Raw genomic sequence first — 12,985 nt, 5'->3', positions numbered from 1 at the left:
TGGGTTGGGTCTACGCCGTAGGCAGTTGGTCTACGCGTAGACTAGTAGACTCTACGGGAAGTGGAATGGTATTGGTTTTTATAGAGCCTATCTACAGGTGTAACAAAAAAAAGTATTTAGGGTATGTATATCTTATATTGAGTTCACAGTGAAAATAGCAGCGCTAAATATGACTATTTTTTGTGATTTGTATGAGCAAGCGCCTGAAAGTGATGAATTTCCCCATACAAAAGAAATAAAAAAAACTCTTTCAGCGCTGCTACTTTCGCAGTCAACTCTATACAGTGGATACATACAAACCCTTAAGTATTTACACTTTGTTTTGTTATACCCTGTATATCCCACCAAATTGTATTTTATGTTTTTGGAGCAAGGTAAGTTATTATAAAAAATATTATATTATAACTTTAAACTTTGTTTAATATTGATCAAATATTTAATCACATGCCCAATACGTATTATATAAGAATTAGCGAGGTAAAAGCTAATGAACAAACCAGCTAATGCAAGTGTTAACATAATATTCAAATCCTATCCAAACCAAATCCAATACAATAATCAATTCGAACCGTGCATTGATAGCCATGCCATAGCGACAAGCGGCAGCGGAAAGGGGCAGCGGCAGCGATAAGCGGTAGCGTTGAGCGATAGCGTTTATTCATACATTTTGTAGCTGAAACACTAACGACTTGTATACAATTCCACGAATTAGCGTAGTTCTCTATTGTTTGCGGTAGTGACAACACGAGCCGGTATCACTCTCATAAACATGCTAGCTCAATGTTGGAACGTTAGTTCAGTAGAAATATTTGTCAGTGGTGTCATCATGTCCCAGTGGAATATGCGTGGTGGCCACAAAGGAAGATCTTCCAAACGAGTGAGGTGTTATGCTCGGTCAGGCCGGAGCCCACGTGATGCAATTCAGCTGTCGTATATATACCGACGCGCTTAGAAAACTCCGATAGCGCGATGCAGGAATGTTAGGCGAATTGTGGGTACCACCACATAATATGGGGGATATTATGAAATATAAGAAAACTCTGCTACAAAACTTTCATTACATTCTAGACATACAATTATCTTTTCGAACTGTTTTTATGAAAGTGAAAATTAGAAACTAGAGAAATATTACTTGGTATTTGATATAACGTGAATGCAATATGACTAAGCACTTAGTTCATACCAGATGGCCTAGTCAAGCGGCAAGCGATTATCGTAAACGTCATGAACGCCAACGCCACAAAATGTATGGGATTTGACATTAGTATTCGCTAGCGAAGCGATGACTTATGTCAAATCGCATACATTTTGTTAGCGTTTACGATAATCGTTTGCCACTTGTCTTCTAGGGTTGGGAGCTCAGCCAACAGGTTTCTTTATCTCTTCTTTATAGAATCGCCGTTCAAAATGTATGGAATTGATATGACATGAGTCGAATATCAAGTTCATATTATCGTACTAATGTGTAATATAAAAATGCATAAGCTGTGAATACTCATTTTTATCCGGCGATTCTTTAAAGAAGACCAAGAAAACGTGTTAGCTAAGCTAAGCTAAATAGCCTAAGGAGCATTATAGACATTGATGGGATCCATAGCTGTCTGATAAAGTTGATGGCGTTTGTTGTGAAGGTTTAGTTCAGGGTAGGAAGGCAACAAAGGCATCGTTAAAGAATTTCCAACTTCAATCTATCCGCCAGTTGATTTTGAAAGCGGCGAAAGTTGATGCAGATTCTAAAATATAAAGTATGTCGGCGTCTATAATACAGAGCTAAGAATATATAACAGACCTGGCCATTTAGCCGAAACTTTTTCGTTTTCGCTTCGTTATAGAATCGCCGATCAAAATGTATGGAATTGACATAAGACGAGTCGAACGTCAACGTCATATTAACGCTTATGTCAATTCCATACATTTTGATCGGCGATTCTTTAATCGAAGCGAAAACGAAAAGATTTTGGCTCAGCCCCCTGGGCTTCTAGCCAACTACCTGCTTTTAACCGCTTTATCTATATAAAACGGCGATTCTATAATCGCCAATCAAAATGGTCGGAATTGACATGACATGATAGAGTAAGAGCTTGCGATGGCCAGACTTTCCTCCGTTTCGTAACGCTAAAAGTTTACTTGTTTGTGGCCTTTACAGAGGTAACAACGACCAGTAACTATGGAGTTTCGGTCGCGGTTACTTTAGGAGGTATCCAGTTTTGAAGACCTACCTGAAAGAGTAAAGCTCAATCATAACTGACGATCTCTGTGGCTCAGTGGTGAGCGCGTTGGTAGCTCAAGCCGGGGGTCGCGGGTTCGAATCCCGCCGACGGAACAAAAAGTTTTCAATGTTCCTGGGTCTGGATGTGTATTAAATATGTGTATGATATAATAAAAATCTTAAATATATGTATAGTATAAAAGTATTAAATATATTTCCGTTGTCTGGTACCTGTAACTCAAGTCCTTTAGGTACTTAGCACGGGGCCAGACTGACGTGGTGTGAAGCGTCCATATATATTATTATTATTATAACTTTTGCTCTTCGCGGTATGTGGAGGAATCTCTTTCAGTACCGATCATTTTTGACAATTGCTTCCCACTACTAGACACCCCAAAGTCTAATACTTTAAGAAATTTTGGCCATTGCAGGCTCTTGGTCTAAGTATAAGAGTTGACCTTATATTATCGAACGCCGCGCTTATGTCAATTCCATAAAGAAGAGATAAAGAAAACGTGTGTAGCGAGAGGCTTTGGAGATCGATTTAGGAATTTGTTCGGCAAAGATCCGAAAATTTTCGCGCGGTCATCAATGCTTGTTCGTGTTGAGGTGGTTTTGTCATGAAAGGAAAATTATGATTCAATGCGTAGGTGTCCAATGTTTTATCTCGCAAGGGATTGTGCAAAAATACCGTCGTAAATTGTAATTGGAGACCAAAACAAGATTTATTGATTGATTGATAAAATATACACTACAATAATTGTATGCACTATGCAATTATTTTCAAAGCGGATTCCCTCGGTGCACGACACGGACCATCACGCACACGGCACAGCCAATGACTATGGCAACGACCGCATACAGGGTTCTTTGGTCTTCCAACGTTGCGTTTCGGTCCACTACATACCAGGCACCAGCGCACCGCCCGCGCCACAGACGGAGTTTGCTACCACGGACGAAACTCTACATGCTGTGTGTCACGTCCAACACTGCGGACCGACAAAAGCTGCATATAAGTGATTTTTATATTAATACTAGCTGTCCCGGCAAACGTTTCCTTGCCATATCCTTGGCAACGTCTATCGCTATCCCGTCGCACAAACAATGGTCGCCGTCAGTCTCGACTCGAGACTCTCGAGTTGTAATAATTTACTATTATTTATTCAACAAATGCACTTATCAATATAAAAAGTACCCAGTAGCCGATTGTCAGACCCACTGAATATGCATTATGCATATAAAATTTGGTTACAATCAGTAAAGCCGTTTCGGAGGAGTACGCGGCCTAACATTGTGACACGAGAATTTTATATATAAATTATAATACATAATTTATTTCTGGCAGGTCTAATAAATTCCAAGTGTTCTATTGAGAGGTTGCGCGCTGACTCCCGCAAAGTTTGTCAGCTTCACAAGACACTGCTGATATTATTTACAAGTCCTTTGTCACACAATATTACATTTTGATGGCTTTGATGTCGAGCAATCCGCAACTAATTTGATATCGACGGTATTGGAAAGGATTATTAAATATAAACGAAATGGTCAGGGATCCCTTGAACAATTTTTTTTATGACTATCAAGCTACGAATAATAATCAAGCTAATTTTTTGTGAGTAGCTTAATTTTTGAAAAGAAATATTTTTAATGGTAAACACCATTGTAGTACGGGAGCCGTTGTACTCTTAAATTATACAATTACTACTTATAAATAAACAAAAAATCAGCTTGTTAGGGTTCCGTTTTAGGGTTCAGTATTCAATCAAGTTTTGTTGATTGTTGATGAGTTACATTGTCCTACAAATAAAAAAGTCCATATTTTAGGACCATCAATTCAAAGTATGAAATCCTTTCTATCTCTGTTAGCTACCACTTTCGAGATTTTTCGCAAATAAAAATGTTGTTTGTCTTATCAAAATGAAGCTACTCACAAAAAATAAGTTTGATAGTAATAAAAAAAATGTTCTAGGGCTCCCTGACTAAATGTGTAATATTAATAACGTTAAAAAAATAAGGAACGTAATGAAATCTATTAAAAACGGCATTAAGCCATCCGATTTCGGTCGTAAAGGTTAAGCGCCTCCGACATTGGTCTCAATGGTGTACCTGAGTAAATAACTAATTATAACGTCCGCCCAAACAAAAACAACCCCTAAAACAATAAGTGTAAGCTTCAAAATGTGATTCGTCGTGTATTTCGCATTGCAGATGTAACATGGAATACTTCTATTTGCATTTTGCGATGCTGTAACCGTCTTCGGGAATGGCGCTTGTGTATCAACACATTTAGTACATACACACACATATACACACACTAACGCAGACAAAAATTGATCGCAAATAATAATTGGTACCATCAAAGAAATTGCTTCATAGCCAGTAGGTACGGTACTATTGGTCGGATTATGTCAATTCAATATTAAAGTCCGACAAGGCTAAAGGCTAAAGTGGGCGGGGTCACTGCTGGTAAAGGAGAACTGTCAATAATGGCGTTTTGTATGATGGCAGCGCTAGTTCCTTTTTAGAGTTCCGTAGCCAAATGGCAAAAAACGGAACCCTTATAGACTCGTCATGTCTGTCTGTCTGTCTGTCCGTCCGTATGTCACAGCCACTTTTCTCCGAAAATATAAGAGCTATACTATTTAAACTTGGTAAGTAGATGTAGTCTGTGAACCGCATTAAGATTTTAATACAAAAATGGAAAAAATATTAAAAATTTTAGGGGGCCCCATAGGTACAACTGAAACAAAAAACTATGCGTGTGGCGTATCTATGAATAGGTCTTCAAAAATCATATTAAGGTTCCTCATATCATTTTTTTCTAACCTAAATAGTTTGCGAGAGAGACTCTTCCACAGTGGTAAAATGTCCCCCCCTCTAACTTCTAAAATAGGGACATGATAAGTCAAAAATAAATAAATAAGTATGATGTACATTACTATAAAAACTACCAACGAAAATTGTTTTGAACGAGATCTAGCTAGTAGTTTTTATTATACGTCATAAATGGTAAACCTTAATTAACTTTCATTAAATCAACTGAAACATAAAAATAAATCAAAATACTTTTAATTTCATAAAAATAAACCTTATTGCTGCTGCGGAACCCTTCATGGGCGAGTCCAACTCGCACTTGGCCGGTTTTTTTCACGTTAATTTAAAGCCTTGTCGAGCTCTAGCTGTGATCTGTCGAATGGGTTTGACTTAACCCTACCAAATTACCTAGGTCCGCCATCTGCCTATGAAACAACTTCACTGGTAGTACAATACCTATAATTGTACTATCAGAGAACTTGTTTCATAGGCACACTAATGCTTAACAGCGACCAATTATACATGGCTAACTGCCGCACTCAGAGTGGAACATTAATTAGTTATTACTTAAATGTAATTAATAAAAAATTTTGACATAATATTAAGCCCCATACTGCGGGGCTCAAATGGCCACATTTAGCAATTCCTCTCATTCAATGCAGCAAATGAATTGTCAAAACTGTTAAACTGGCGAATGTCAAATTAGTATACGAATTACAAAACATGAATTGCAGGCAGAGTGACCATTTTGCGATTTAAAAAATGAATCATAATATTAAGATTCATAATAATAATATTATGAGTATTATACGCTTCATTAAATTGAAGGTTAATCATAATTAAATGTCTCTGAGTACGGCGGCTAATGGCTAAATTTTAATTATTAAAATACTTTTCTTTATTACACGCCCTAAAATATTGGAAGTCGAATTTTAGTCAATATAACAATGGGTACGTGGCATAAAATTTATATCTAAAGATGTTTCTAACATGCCTTAAAAATATTTTTAGTGTCTAAACACACTAGGCCGAAGTTACGCGGCGTAAATTACGTCCACAGTGTCGAACGCATACAAAATACGGACGGAACGCGACGGAATAGTGTGTCGTCGGCAATTTAAAATACAATTGCGGGCGTAATCATGCAGAATTTACGCCGGCGTAACTTCGGCCTAGACAGTGTTTAGACACTTACTAGTTCTGCCGTGCAGACACTAAAGCGCAGTAAGTGCAAAATCATGATTCGGAGAAAAACGCATTTAAAGTTTAAAAACGTAAAAAAATATATTAAAATCAGGGGCGTAGCTACCGCCGTATCAGCCGTATCAATTATACGGGGCCCCCGTAGGTCGGGGGTCCCGTGCGTAAGCAGAAATTAATAAAAACTTCCAAAATTTTTTAAATTTCAGAAATGAGAATAGTAAAAAAAAGCAATTTCTTTTTTCCCGAGTAAAGCGTGCGTTCAAATTTCAAGAACTTCTATGGGACAGAAACGCCTGTCAGACCTGTCACTATTGTTCATAGAGGCAGAAACTTTAGAAAAACTAAAGTCATCATCAGCTATGAATGATTTAATTAATCAGTTTGCCGAAAAAAAGGCAAGGAGAGTTAATATTTAATTTGAATTGTTTTAAAAAATGTGACAGATAGATAATTACGAGTACTATGATGAATAAATATTTTTGCAAAAATTTTTTTTCTTTTTGAGAAATCTTTACCCTTCCTAAGGACCCCCAAACAAATTTTTATACGGGGCCCCGCTAAAGTACGCTACGCCCCTGATTAAAATGTATTTGTTTTGTTCTTTTTCAACTTTATCTCAAAGGGAATAACGTACACTAAATCCTAGACGTAAAGAATGCCCTGAAAACCCCATGAATAATTGATTACAGGCATTAATATTTTTAGGGCCCCTTTACTGCACAGAAAAAAAACGAGAATTACATATTAAAACGCAGTAAAAAAGGTGCATTACTGCACTTTAGTTAGTTTTGTGTTCTGGAACATAAAAGAAGTAGTGCATACAAATTAAACAGCATAATAATTTAATTATGAAAATTTTATTTTATAAAAATCAAACAGGATGCGTTTTTCATTTGAACTTCGTTTCTAAGCGTAAAATTTATTTAAAAAATCTGCATTTTTGCATAAAAAACTAACAATTATTATCTTCTCTTATTACGTTAACATCGTTATTTTGAAATAATGCTTAAAACTGTAAATACCTAGTACTATATTTTAAAAAATACCATTTTTATGTGCATTAAGAATACTAAGCACTTCATTATACAATTAATCAGTCCATAATTGGCACTGAAAGGAACATAAAATGGTGGAACTGAGAAATAAGTGGTATATTAATAAGTAACAAATTTTTTAATTTATCAATTGTCATTAATAAAAATTAAAACCGGCCAAAATTAAGCGATTACACTTATCGTTAATTAATATGGCGTCATTTTAACCATTGTTGATATAGTAAAATCTAATATTGACCACACCATGCAATAATAATCATTATAATTGAATATCAAAATACGATTTACAATAGCCTGCAAGTACTTCTATCTTTTTGTAAAAGATAGTTGTACGAATTGCATACATACTCGTACAACTCTTTCAAAGAATACTATACATAAACTGCATTTTAGTAAGTAGTATAGATTATATCAATATAGCAATTAACTTTTTAAAATGCAGTATTATACCTGAATTTACTGCATTTTAATTAGTAATCACTAGTACTGATTAAATGCAGTAAAAACTGTTTGTATGGAGTTAACATATACTGCGTTTTAATTAGGTTTTCACGTGACTGTTTTTGTATACGGAACTATTTAAAAAACAGTATTTTATTTGTATTTACTGCGTTTTATTCTGAAATCACAAAAAAATCCTTGCAGCATGTGATTTTACTGCGATTTATATAGCAATAATGTCTTTTTAGCGGTAAAATGGGGTCGTTACTGCATTTTCAAAAAACTTTATGGTTAAAAATAAAATACTTCCATTTAACGTAGGATAATGTGAGTGATCCAGAAATAAAGAGAAAAAAATGTAGATTTAGAATATATCAAAAACGGAAAATCACCAAAATGCGCCTTACTGCGTTTTAGTGTCTGTACGGCAGAGTTGATGTCCGCAACTACGTTGCGCCAAAATTCGTTTACCACGCGGGGACCGTACATTTTTCCGGGATATTAAACGTCCTTTCCCGGGACGCAAAGTATCTCCATAAAAAATTTCAGCAAAATCGGTTGAGTGGTTTGGGCGTGAAGAGGTAACAAACAGACAGACAGACACACTTTCGCATTTATAATATTAGTACGGATTAAAACACTACCTGACTTAGCAAATGTTATTTTCCGACTTACCTTGTGGGATGCTTCAGAAATCAGAGCATAGGGAGATCTTCCGACCGAGCGAGCAGTTATCATTTCTGTTTCTGGCAGGACTCTGCGATGTTTGCGCTGGACCGATTTTGATAAAAAACTAGGCCTTTACATCCGTAATCGATGATTTATACAGTATTTTACAGAGCGAAGTAACCACTCCTCAAATACTGTAGTGCCTGGGACAAGATTTTTAAATGCCCGTATGGCTGCCGAAGCGCATACGGCATTCTCGCAACATAGTCGGCCTAGTCCAGAGGAAAGAACTAGTCGATACGTCTGGGACCAACTATGCGCGGGTTTCCTCACGATGTGTTCCTTCACCGTACGAGCGTCCGTATGATGTACTTGAGATCAGAAAATGTCTCATAGGTACACGCCTCCACCCGGGTTCGAACCTGCACCCTCTAAGAGTGCGAACCAAAGGCCATGGACGCTCGATTTTGATAAAAGAGTTTGTAATCGCATAGCTCCTAATGACAGAATATAGCTAGGAATGCAGATCATTGGAGCCCTAAACAAGTACCTAAAACTAAATGAGATCATATCAGATACTTCTCGTTTCCTTAAGACAAACATACAAACTCAATATAAAATAAACCCCTAAAAAAAATATATATTAGATGATATAACACCTCCGCAATATTAAACATCCTACAGCCGCCATCTTGGTCCCGGGAGGCGGATTATAAAATGTGATTAAAACTTTCCGAATTTCCACATGCATGGCAAACATTTGAAGCGCAAAACTGTTTAAATTCTTCACTAATACACTGGAGCCTAAGTGGAGCGGATTTTTATCAACTTTTTTAGGAATTTTATACGTGGGAGAGCCATGCTTCGGCTCGAATGGGCCGGCTCGACCGGATAAATACCACGATCTCACAGAAAACCGGCGTGAAACAGCGCTTGCGCTGTGTTTTGCCGAGTGAGTGAGTTTACCGGAGGCCCAATCCCCTAACCCCTACCCTATTCCCTTCCCTACCCTCAACTATTCCCTTCCCTTCCCTACCCTCCCCTATTACCCTATTCCCTCTTAAAAGGTCGGCAACGCACTTGCAGCTCTTCTGATGCTGCGAGTGTCCATGGGCGACGGAAGTTGCTTTCCATCAGGTGACCCGTTTGCTCGTTTGCCGTGTGTGTGGCATGCCCGTCACGGGCATGCCACACATTCGCTGTTGACTGCGCTATAACGCATGCCCTTGTTGAACAAAAAAAAAAGCACAATGTGGACAAAGCTAATGCGCACCTTGTAATGATACAGTGTGCAATATCTTGATACAACTTGTAACATCAACTAGCTATGGAATGCTCAAAGTCGAATGATACATAATATAATATAAATAAAATATAATGTAAACCGGCCATCCGAGATACGTTATAGCTTTGGCCGACACTATTCTTTGCTAAGATAATATAAGCTACCAGCTATTTAACACTATCATGAAGATCAATACCCGTGTTCAGTGTCAACCCGATCCGTCTTGCTCTCTGCAGCGATTCGAATGCCAAATGAAATACGTGACAGCGAGGAATGAAGCATATTAAAATAGAAATTGTTGCAATGATATTCCAATAATATGACAATTCGACATAACAATCTCCACTTCGAGACACGATTGCCGCCACTATACAGAAGTTAGCTACTATACAGAAGTAACCAAAATAATATAATAATATCTATGGACGCTTCACACCACGTCAGTCTGGCCCCGTGGTAAGTACCTTTTTTTTTAATGAAATAAGGGGGCAAACGAGCAAACGGGTCACCTGATGGAAAGCAACTTCCGTTGCCCATCGGAAGTTGCTTTCCATCAGGTGACACTCGCAGCTTCAGAAGAGCTGCATGTGCGTTGCCGGCCTTTTAAGAGGGAATAGGGTAATAGGGGAGGGTAGGGAAGGGAAGGGAATAGGGGAGGGTAGGAAAGGGAATAGGGTAGGGGATTGGGCCTCCGGTAAACTCACTCACTCGGCGAAACACAGCGCAAGCGCTGTTTCACGCCGGTTTTCTGTGAGAACGTGGTATTTATCCGGTCGAGCCGGCCCATTCGTGCCGAAGAATGGCTCTCCCACGTATGATGTACCTGATGGACTTGTGTACCAGACAACGGAAATATATTTAATACTTTTATACTATACATATATTTAAGACTTTTATTATATAATACACATATTTTATACACATCCATGACCCAGGAACTTTGAAAACTTTTTGTTCCGTCGGCGGGATCCGAACCCGCGACCCCCGGCTTGAGCTACCAACGCGCTCACCACTAAGCCACAGAGGTTATCAAAATTGTTGTTCATCTTATCAAAATGAAGCTACTCACAAAAAATTTGCTTGATAGTAATAAAAAATAATTGTTTCAGGGATCCCTGATTATGGTAGGATAGTTGCAGGCGTTAACTAGTGTAAAGTGTGTCTATAACTACCCAAGCAGCAAATGAACGTGCTATAATGGTCGAGAGCACGTTCTTGTTTTCGCTTTAAGTTCTATAAAAGTTCTTAAAACAGTCGAGTAAAAGTGCTGTAAACGTTTACTCGACGCGAAAAAGGCGCAAATTATTCAGACTAAAGTCCTATTAAAGTGGAATAAGCGCTGAGTAAGCAACAAAAAAATGCTGTAAGATTTGAGTAAAAGTGGTAGAAAACACTAAGAGTGTTTTAAGAGCAACCAAAATGCGTATATAGGATATTTAGTTCAATAAACGCAATTGATTTGCTATTATACAGATAAAGTGTGCTATAATAGCAGATGAATTGCTTTTATTCTCCTTTTTAGTTCTATAACAGCGAATAGAATGCTTTTACTCGACAAATTAGTGCTGTAAAGAGTGCGAGCTTGTGTGCTACATAAATTTAATGTAAAACAATTATAGTTATTAAACTACATCTCAATCCTTATTTATATTATCAAGTTTTTGAGAAATCAATATGTGATTATTTTTTCTGTTCGTGTAGCTACTCCAAAACATCATGCGCAACAAGTTTTATTGATAAACCCAAAGGCATTTTTACATAAACATTCATGCGCTGCCTATTTTCTTAAATTTGAAGACTAATTAATATAATTAAATATACTTAAAATATATTTTTTTACTGCCATTGTCCATATTGATAATCTAGTTGCAGTTACAGCTAACTTATTCCATTAAAAGTCGAGTAAGAGTGCTGGTCACCACATTTATAGCACAAGGTGTCGCCATGATAACAGGATTTAGGGTTCGCTTCGTAAATATCGTATAACAGCTCTTAATTACACTACAGTTCCTATACGAACGTTTTTAATTCTACTATAAGAGTTAGTCTATAAGCGTGCAGTAACAGCAGCAATGTTGCCATAAGCAATTCGATTGCGTTTATAGAGCTTTTATAGAAACATAAAAGAGCTGAGTAACGGCTGTATAAAAGCACCCAATTCAGCGAATCATCTATTCTACAGCTATTATACGACTGTTATAGATCAAACGATCGAATAAACGAGTATTTTAGCCATATTCATTCAGCATCTGCTAAAAGGTGGAGTAAAAGGGCTAAAACATAGTGCTGTAAACGTTTATTCGACGTCCTTAAAGCACACATTAGCAAATATTGCCAAATAGTCGAGATAACCGCTATTATACGATAAATGGGTGTTTTATGAACGGTTACCCGGCTCTTATACGATTAAAGGCTGAGTAAAAAAATCCTTATTCGACTGTTTTGCTGCTTGGGATAGTACCGTATGTCTGTTATCTCTTCACGCCCAAATCACTCAACCCATATTGCTGAAATCTGATAATATTATGAGTTTGAGCTTTGAGTCCCGGGAAAGGACATAGGATACTTTTTATTCCGGAAAAGTGTACGGTTCCCGCACGATATTTATGCGTGGAAGAGCCATGCTTCGGCACGAATGGGCCGGCTCGACCGGAGAAATACCACGTTCTCACAGAAAACCGGCGTGAAACAGCGCTTGCGCTGTGTTTCGCCGAGTGAGTGAGTTTACCGGAGGCCCAATCCCCTACCCTACCCTTTTCCCTTCCCTACCCTCCCCTATTTCCTTCCCTACCCTCCCCTATTTCCTTCCCTACCCTCCCCTATTCCCTTGTAAAAGGCCGGCAACGCACCTGCAGCTCTTCTGATGTTGCGAGTGTCCATGGGCGACGGAAGTTGCTTTCCATGGTGACCCGTTTGCTAGTTTGCCCCCTTATTTCATAAAAAAAAAAAAAAATATAAAGATAAATGAATGTTGGCACAATAGAGTTGTGGACTTCATCTATTATTTTACAAGTAACAAAGTCGCGGACACATCCTTGAAACTCCAAGACGGCGCTGTGTAAAAACATACCCTACTTTCATAGCACATCGATCAGCAGATATTTGACGAAGAAAAACATGGGGTCCGAAGTTGACCACAGCTTATCTTTTTATGTAGTACCGAAGTTAATGCCGATAGATAACATCGTACAAGATGTTTTGAGGGTAGATGGAATCACTTTTATGATCCCGCGGACGACCCTAACTTTATAGACGAACTCAGCGGAATTTCGGGCCACGAAACGGGCGGAAATCCTGGAAATGTAACAA

The sequence above is a fragment of the Aricia agestis genome, chromosome 6 (assembly GCF_905147365.1).
Source record: "Aricia agestis chromosome 6, ilAriAges1.1, whole genome shotgun sequence".
Classification (NCBI taxonomy): Eukaryota; Metazoa; Arthropoda; class Insecta; order Lepidoptera; family Lycaenidae; genus Aricia; species Aricia agestis.
The sequence above is the reverse complement of the archived record's forward strand: the minus strand, read 5'-3'. Positions refer to the sequence as shown.